This window comes from Pelodiscus sinensis, chromosome 1 (genome assembly GCF_052426305.1).
Source record: "Pelodiscus sinensis isolate ZL-2025 chromosome 1, ASM5242630v1, whole genome shotgun sequence".
NCBI classification, from domain to species: Eukaryota; Metazoa; Chordata; order Testudines; family Trionychidae; genus Pelodiscus; species Pelodiscus sinensis.
The window spans coordinates 218345926-218355258 of NC_143052.1; positions in this window are offsets into that span (position 1 = coordinate 218345926).

Sequence of the window (9333 nt, forward strand, 5' to 3'; positions counted from 1 at the left end):
AATTAGTTAATTCGAACTAAGCTAATTCAAACTAACGCGTCTAGAACTAAAAACTAGTTCGAATTAGCGTTTTGCTAATTCGAACTAGCATGTCCACATTAAGTGGACCCTGAACCGGGCTTAAGGATGGCCGGAAGCAGTGCCGGCAGGGCATCAGAGGAGGACTTAGAGCGTGGATGCTGCCTCAGGCTAGCCCAGGGCTGCGCTTAAAGGGACCCGACCCCCACCCTGGACACACAGTTCTCAGGGGTGCCCCGCTTGCAAAGCAGTCCTGGCTTGGCGTGCCCGGACTACCCACACTGGGCACATCACAGCACTCAGCCATCAGCCCGGCTGCACTTGCTGCAGGCTGCCATCTGGGGAGAGGGGGAAATTGGGGGGCTGCAGGAGAGCTTCCACCCCCAGAAGCCCGCAGAGCCAGCCCAGTCCTCCCCATCGGGGGCTCGTGCCCGATTCCTCCCTCACCTCCTTCCACTTACCCTTCCCTAGCCCCTCTTCTTGATGTACAAAATAAAGATAACGTGTGGACAAAACTAGAAACTCTCTTTATTTAACAAAACTCGGGGAAACTGGGAAAAGGAGGTGGGAGAGGGGAAGAGAGAGGGTGGGAGAGGGGAGGAGGAAAACTGTGAGGAGGGAGCTGAAAGGGGGAAGCAAGGGAAAGGAGGGGGTGGGGAAACTGAAGGATCAGGGGTGGGGGTCTCACCGGGCCCACCGCCTCCCAGCACGGCGAGGGATGGGGCCTCGGCGTCCCCAGGGGGATGGAGTGGAGGGTGTGGAGGTTGAGATGGGGGCTGCGGACATTGAGGAAGAGGTTGTGGGGGTTGAGGAGGAAGAGGTGGGAGGGGGGGCAGGAGTGGGAGGAGGGACAGCAGTTGGGGGGGCAGCAGGCGCAGGACCAGCACGAGGCACCATGCTCTGCAGCAGGAGCTGCAGGTTGGTGCTCAGCCCTTGGACCTCAGCCAGCAGCTCGTGGCGGAGCTGCAGGTCTTCCCGCATCCAGGCCTGTAGTGTGCGGTGCACAACTTGCAGGGCCCCCAGGTGCTGGTCCCGGTATTCCTGCTCCGTGCTGGTGGTCCGGAGCAGGCTGCGGGTGCGGGAGCATGTCCCGGGCAGGGTGGTGCTCCCTGCATGAGCAGCTGGTGCAGCTGTAGAGAAAGAAGAGAAGTGGTCAGTTCTCCCTGGGGACGCAGAGGATGATGCCCAGCCCCCTCCCCCACCCCGCAACGTGAGGGTGACCATGTCCTGCACCGTCAGAGCCGCTGTGCTTGTACAGAGGCCATGGTCAGGATGTCTGGCTCTCCCCGGGACTGGGAGCTGCCCCAAGACCACCCTGCCATGTATAGTGTGGCCGGGGCGGGGGGGGGGGGGGGGAGATGTTCCCTGCCTCCGTGTAGAGGGGACATGTGAAAGGAAAGCATCCTGCTGGGTCCCACCCCGGGATCGGGAGCATGTCACGTCTCTTTGCACAAGCATGTGCCTATTGGGCAATGGCCCCTGGGTGTCACGCAGCTGGAGCCACCTGCCCAAGGGTGGCATGGCACGTGCTCGCATGTGCACAGATGTCTGCGTGATCCGTGGAAGGCATGGCCTACGCGCGCGGTCCCTGGTCTCCCTCCCACCTCCCCCCCCCCCGAACTACTTAATTCAAACTGCCTACCCAGTACGGTCTCCCTGGACGACCCTGCTGGTACAGCTGGCGGTGGCCCCTCCGGTGTGCCCAGGTCAGGGCCCTCTGGTCCCGGCTCGCTGTCCCCCGGGCTGGCACGGACCGCCCTGCCCCCCAAGAGTTGGTGGAGGGCAGCAAAGTAGGGGCAGGTGTCATCCCCTGCAGCGGCGCCGCCCCTTGTGGCCCTGGCGTATCCCTGCCACAGCTGCTTCAAATTAATTCTCACCTGCTCTTGGGAGCGCCTGTGTCCCTTGCGGGCCATGGCGGCTGCTATGCGGCCATAGACGACCGTGTTCCTCCTCCTAGTGCGGAGATCTTGGAGATTGGGGGTCTGCCCCCAAATCTCAATGAGGTCCATGACCTCCGCACTAGACCAGGAGGCCGCGCGCCGTCTACGGCCCCTGGCTGGCCCCTGGGTGCTCGGGGACTGGGCAGGGGACGGCTCGCTGCCACTGGCTGCCTGGCTCATGATGGGGCCACTGGCTCAGGGGCAGAGACTGCTAGCAGGGCTGTCTGACTCCAGTGCCGTCTGGCCAGAGTCTACCCCTTTAAGGGCCCGGGGCTGGGGGAGAGGAGAAGAGTTTTCCTGGTTGTGCCCAGAGAAGCCACCAGGGGGAACCTGGGAAGGGCTAGCCTCCCACTAGTTCGATTTAAGGGTCTACACAGCCCTTAATTCGAACTAGCTAGTTCGAACTAGGCTTAATCCTCATAAAATGAGGTTTATCTAGTTCGAACTAAGCGCTCCGCTAGTTCGAATTAAGTTCGAACTAACAGAGCGCTAGTGTAGCGTCTATGAAAGTTAGTTCGAACTAACGTCCGTTAGTTCGAACTAACTTTGTAGTGTAGACATACCCACACACCCTGTAGTTGTGCCCAGCCTGGCCATCTGCTCGCCCATATGCCACCAGTATATATGCCAGGGCCATGCTAGCATGTCCCCTCCCCGACACAAACAGCCAGTACCTGGGTCTAGGGCCCACAGTCCAAGCACCACTGCCCTGAGACCTATGCACAGCCACACATCTCACCTGTTTTGCTTCACCCTATCACCCAGAGACCTGTGTCTGATCCCACACCTCGCCCTCTTTTCCCCCACCCCTGGAATTTACCTGCACCTGGTACCTCCCACCACCACAGATGGCAGGTGCGTTTGCCCCCCATCCAGCCAGCTTCTGTGCCAGGCCCCCGCTGTCCTTGGCCCCACTGCCTCCCCACTGATCCAGATGCCGGTAACTGCTCTGCCACTCTCCCGCCTGGGCTTCCCTATGATGGTTCCGGCTCTGGCCCTGGCCACTGGAGCAGCCTCCTGTTGCCTGTCTCATGGCTCCTCTGGCCCCAAATGGTGGAGTAGCTGCCTGCCACCCACCATGCAGTTGCACGGCTTTGCATAGGAGGTAGCTGGGGTGGAACTTTTTCTGTGTGCCCATGCAAGTGCATATTATCCCCATTCTATAGATGTAGAAACTGAGGCACAGCAACAGCATGTTCAAAGTAACAAAGCAAGTCAGTGGTAGCGCTGGAACAGAGCACAAATATCTTGACTGCTAATCCAGTACTGGATTTACTGATCTTTTATGTGCAGTTCCTTCTCTAATGCCTCAGACTGATAAAAAAGAAAGCAGTAGTACATTTGGGAAACTTAATCTAGTGGCATGAGGTAATGAAGCCAAAGTTGGCCCCAGAACCCTGTTAAAATTTCCCAACGTTAGCAGCAATCCTATAACAATAGCTTTTGTCTGTGGGGTTTGAATTCTATTAATGTGACTTCTGAGTTTGCTGCACCACAATTACTTAGCTGTTATAGAAAGCACACTATATCCCATTTAGTAAATGGCTGATCAGTATATGAGTCTCTGTGTTGTTTTGAGCACGCGGGTAATTGCTTGCAACTTCATGTACAGTGACAAAAATGAACATAGATATTGGTGGAAATTGTAATAGATATGTAGCAAATAGCTGTCCAAGTGGGTTCCAATTAATTAAATATTGATCACCTGTGTTTGTAGCCACATCATATTTGTTTTCTCTTAGAAATAAAATATTTTAAGATGACAAAAGATATTCAGGTCAAAAAAATTTTAACGATTCAGTTAGGTTAAAAAAAGTTGAGTTCTTCTGGTTTTGGTTTTTTTTTTTTTTTTTTTGACACGATAAAAAAAAGAGGAAGAGCTGAACTACTGTATCAGAAGATTTAAAATAGTATTTCTAGCATGGCCATAACAAGGAAGTTATGGCACTCTCATGATATTATTTCCATCTTTGAGTAACCCTTCTTTGCCTACCATCTTCCATGCTGCTTTTGTATCCTTTTACACCTTATGCTCAGGAATCCCTCTGTTCTGTGCCAAATGACCATCTTCTTTCTGTATTAAAATTGCAGCTTAACACACATTTCTTCCCAGGGCTTTCAGCATTAATGTACTAAACAGACGGTGGAGGAGGGGGAGAGAGAAAGAGAGTGAGTGAGAGAGAGGGAGCATGCAGGCATATGAGCCTATTTTTCTGCTTTTTTATCTTTTTTTAATACTGTTGATGCTGGACCATCTTTGGGTAACCTGCGGCCTTATGTATCAGAACTGTATTGTCTGTCTGACTTATGGCAAGATTGCACCCTGGTCTGACAGCTGCACAGGGGAATAGAGCTCTCTTCCTCCCCCCACTTTCCACACTGTGCAGATGCAGACCGGCTCTGATCAGAGCTTGGGAAGTGAAAGCAGGGGATGAGTATGGCTATGTGTGCCTGATAGCTTTCCCCACTACATTCAAGTAGTAGAGGGTGGAGTAATGATTCTGTGCATTCTGCATACTGGACAGACATGAATGGCAAAGTAATTTATACCTGAAACTATAAGAGAGGCTCCTTTTTAGGGTTGGTGCTGCCCCAGTGGCTCCATTCTAGCACTTAGTCTGTAAGCGCCTTGGGGCAAAGACTCTATTTATGTGTGTGGAGCGAAGTCCTAGAAGCTCTTTGAACCCAACTTCTGAACTGACATCAATTTTTATGGTGACTTAAATTTGTTTTACACTGTGTTGAGTTTCAGAAGTGATTTTGTTCATGGCTTCTTAGGGCTTCATACTTAGTGTCTGTCTCGCTCCAAATCAAATATGTGCAGTTTATAAATGTTTTGCTACCTGTCATTGCTGCAAATTCAGCCTACGTTGTAATGTTGTTTCATAACCATCATTCTCCGAGCCTCATCCTGCATTTATTTATACACATGCAAACCAAACTAATCACAAGGCCCATACCACTGATCATCTTGTCTTATTGTTTTTAAATTATGCCCATGATCATAGCTTTGTAACTCCAGTAAGGGCAGTGAGCTATGGATACAATTGTTTTGCAAAAATTAAACAATTCTGCCTTAAACCCACCCCTCTCCCCAATTTTTCCTGTTTGATGAAAACCTTTCCTTTTCTCCTGAGCTAAGACAACAAGAAATTCAGGAGCATTTCAATTTAACATGCAAGCCAGCTTTAGGAGATTCTTTCAGTACCTTAGGGAGCTGCTTTATCCTTCTGCCTTACAGGGCTGTCCTACAGCTTCACCTGTAGACTTAGTAGAGAAATGTTATTTCTCATTTTGCTTCTGCTGGACAGACATGGATGCTTGGGACAATTCAGAGAGTACCACTTGCTGACTAGGAAATGCAAGCAGGTTGGAGAGCAGATGGCACAAAAGCTTCTGCAAAGTCCTGCTGAAATAATCAGGGAAACAGTGAAAACAGGAGTAAGCTTAAAGAGAAGAGCTGCATTAAGTGGCAAAAATAACCTATGAAATTGTCTGGGGGAACAATTCAAATACCCACCCCCCCCCCCCATGATTTACACTGACTTTTAAGTCACCCAGCTTTTCTTAGGAAAATCTGAATGTTTATATCTGTGTTTGCATGCGAGTAGATACTGTGATTTCAAATATATAATTTCCAGTGATGTGCTATACAAGGTATAATTTGAGGCAGAAGAGGGCGCCTAGCGCTCTTCTTTACAGCTAACCGTGGGTTGGACTCACAAAAGCAGGAAGAGGTTTTTGTTTCTTTGTTTCCTTAGTGTGACAGCACGACATTCCTGTCTGAGATGCACTGCCACGTCTGAGAGGCTTACGTCATCATTTATCATAGCTAATTAACATAATAAGGGGATACCTTGCTAAGTGATTCCCTCCAAATACATCTGCTGTCTGCTGCAGAATGACCATGGAGTTTATGATCTGTGTAATAGAAATGCATATTTAGACGCCCTCATTCAGATCCAATTGGGCGGCTCAGGAGACAAAAGCCTGAGCTATGATAAGGGATGTGTCTAGTAACAATGGGCTTTTGGAGAAGAATGCTAACAACTGTGCATCAATACACAGAAACACCCTGGGGAGAAGTGTGGGTGTACACGCATGCGCATGCACAGCAGCAGAAGTACATTTTCAAACAGGGTGTAAAGCATAGCTAGCTAAGGAGGAGGAAAATGAAAGAAATCCATAGAACAAAAGAGAATAATTTAAGATATTTTCCAGGACAGTATGGGTTTACTTTTTTGTTGTTAATATATAAGAGTGATGCCCAGAAAAGCGCCAGATGTTGCAAACATACTATATCTATTACAGAGGAAATGCACACCCACTGTGAATTCCCTTCTGACATTGCTATTCATTTTTGCAGGCGAAAGTGTCCTATATATGTGCTGCAGTCTGATCTAGAATCATCAGTTAGCACTCCTTGTGGCTATGTGGCCAAATAAGGTAGTAAGTTCCTGCCTGTTGTCCTATGCAGTCATGTCTGGGTTATGTGTCAGTGAGCCAGAGATCAGAAAACCACATACTTCTTGCAAACACTCTTACGTTTTCCTACAGAAGAATGAGGATTTCACTGTAACTTGGTGAAAAGCAAGCCAAGGAAAAAAAAATTGCACTTGAATTTCTTTGGAATTGTCGGGTCTTTGGCCAAGCTGTAAATAAAACCAAGTACTTTATGTACTGTTGCTTAGGGGTAAAAAATAAACTTTAAACTGTAATGTACATCCAGAATCCCTAAAACAATATTTGTAAAAACAACTGTAACTGACTAAAGAGTTTAACAAGCACGTTCCAGTACATTTTTTCTCACCCCTGCCTCAATGTCATGTCAACAGTTCCATTCTGAGGGCTCAACAAAAAACCTCTGATTACCCAAAACTTGGAGATATTGTAGAACTAAAACCAAACCGAAGCCAGGGCCTGTTTCCAGGCTCATTACTTTCCTTTAGCAGTATGGAACCATATAAAGAGATGTTGGCACCTGTAGCACCAAGACACTTTTCTAAGTAGAGGACCTCTTGCATAAAAAGTATGTTTTAAGTTTTGTATGGGATCAGAAAGCTATCCAGGAATTGAAGAGGCCTGCAATTGTCACAGTGTGTGACCGATTATAAATTACAATTTAAAGAAAGCTTCAGGGGGTAGCCAAGTTAGTCTGTGTACAGGATACACTTAAAAAACGACAAATGGTCTTATAGCTCTTGATAGACTAACAAAACATGTAGATGGGATCATGAGCTTTCGTGGGCAGAGCCCACTTTTTCAGATGACTTGAAGAAGTGGGCTGTGCCCATGAAAGCTCATGTCCCATCTACATGTTTTGTTAGTCTAAGTGCTACCAGACCACTTGTTGTTTTTTAATTTAAAGAAACCTTTTTCAATCTTTATGTATGCTAACATTTCTACTTTGTTGATTTTCATAAATAGACTCCATAGTTTCCTGTTTAATATCACAGAATGGTACATTCTGCAACATAGTACCTGATCAGAGCTGGCCAGCAAAATTCATGAGACCTAAAATTAACTATTGAACATTTTTTCTTGTGTAGGCTGAATACATGTATGTTCATTTTTGTCTCTCTCTCTCCCATCTGCCTAGGAATTTACATAGTTTCCACTGTCATAGTATATGAGTGTCTTACAACTCATCTCAAAAGGATGTTATATATTCCTGTTTTGCTACGGGAATGGAGACACCGAGAGACTAAGATCACAATAATTATGTAGCAAAGTAAGAATTGATCCCGTGTCTCGGCGCCTGTGTTTGTGCCACACAACCATCCCGCTACATTCTCATTTGTCTAGCACCTTTTTTCTTTCCTTTGTCCCTTCATATGATCTCACCACTATTGGTGTGAGAGCCTTCACCTTTGCTGCCATTTGGAACAAGCTTTCTCCTTTAAAATCTTTGCTGAAAACATACGCTTGTCCCTTTCTTATACTAGGGATCTCAGATACTGTGCAATTGAATAGTCGTGCAACCGCATGAAATCTTAGTAGTTATACAACTATTTGATAGACCTGTGGGTGAGGCCAATAGCCAGTGTGCTTCTGGCCCCACTCTCAGGGAGCCCCGTGCTGCTGTCTCTGTATCAAAGGCAGCAGCATGGGGTGGCAGAGCCAGTCCACGAGGGAAGCCAGTTTAAAAAGGAGCTCCCCATGCAGACTGACTATCTGCCACCCCACTCTGCTGCTTCTGATACAGAGGCAGCAGCATAGGGTGGCAGCAGTCCCTGTCCCTGGGGTGTGGTCCAAGCTCCCCACCAGACAGAGGCTTCTCTGCAGCAGCAGCAGCCTCTGCCATGGAGCAGCCTCTGTCCATGGGGAGCTTGGGCCTGCATGGAGAGAGGCTGCTTTGCGGCAGCCTCGCCTACCCCTCCCCTTCCGCTGCTGCCTCTGATAGAAGCAACAGTGGCGGGGAGGTGACACTGGTGAGCTGGTGTTTGTGGGAACCGTCTTTTAAACCTGCTCCCTCCGACACTGGCACCTGACTCCTTTACCCTCACTTAGGGTTACCAGATTATTTAAAAAAAATACCGGACACACTTGATCTCAGATGGGGGTAGGTGCCGGCCAGGAGGGGAGCGGGGCTGGCCAGGGGAGATCGGAGGAGGCGGGGGGGGATGGCTGGCAGGAAGCAGGGTGGCCAGGAGAGGGCTGGGGGGAGTGGGGCTGGCTGGGGGGAACTAGCCGGCGGGGAGCAGGGCTGGCCAGGAGGGGTCGGGTGGAGCGGGGCTGGCTGGAGGAACTGGCCTGCAGGAAGCAGGGCTGGGCGGGAGCACGTTGGGGGGAGCGGTCCTGGCCAGGGGGGAACCAGCCAGCAGGGAGCAGGGCTGGCTGGGAGGGAAGCAGGGGGAAGGGGAGGAACCGGCCGGCGGGAAGTGGGGCTGGCCCAGGCGCATGCAGATCCCGGGGCGCTGCCCGTCCTGCACACAGTCCTGGTGAGGCGCACGGGAAAGTCCAGTCCTGGGAATTCCATCCCACCCCGGCCTCGCCCCCACCCCCCTTCTCTCTACTGCTTAGTTGCATACTGCCTGGCTGGTAGACACGCTCATGCAATGTGAACATTTCTACCAGCCAGGTAGTACGCAACTACGTACTGATAATCATGATAATAATAAAACTTACTAAATTAGAAAATACTGGACATATAAATTCATATGTCCAGTATTTATATGTCCGGTATTTTCTCAATTTGTTTCCCAGACAGAAAGTTCAAATACCAGACTGTCCAGTTCAAAACCGGACACCTAGCAACCCTACCCTCGCTGCCTCTGTAGGAGGCAGCAAGTGAGGAGAGGCAGGCAAGTCTGTGGGAGCCAACATGCCTGGGGAGCTGGCTTGAAAGCTGGCTCCCCATGTGTTTTGGCTCCAG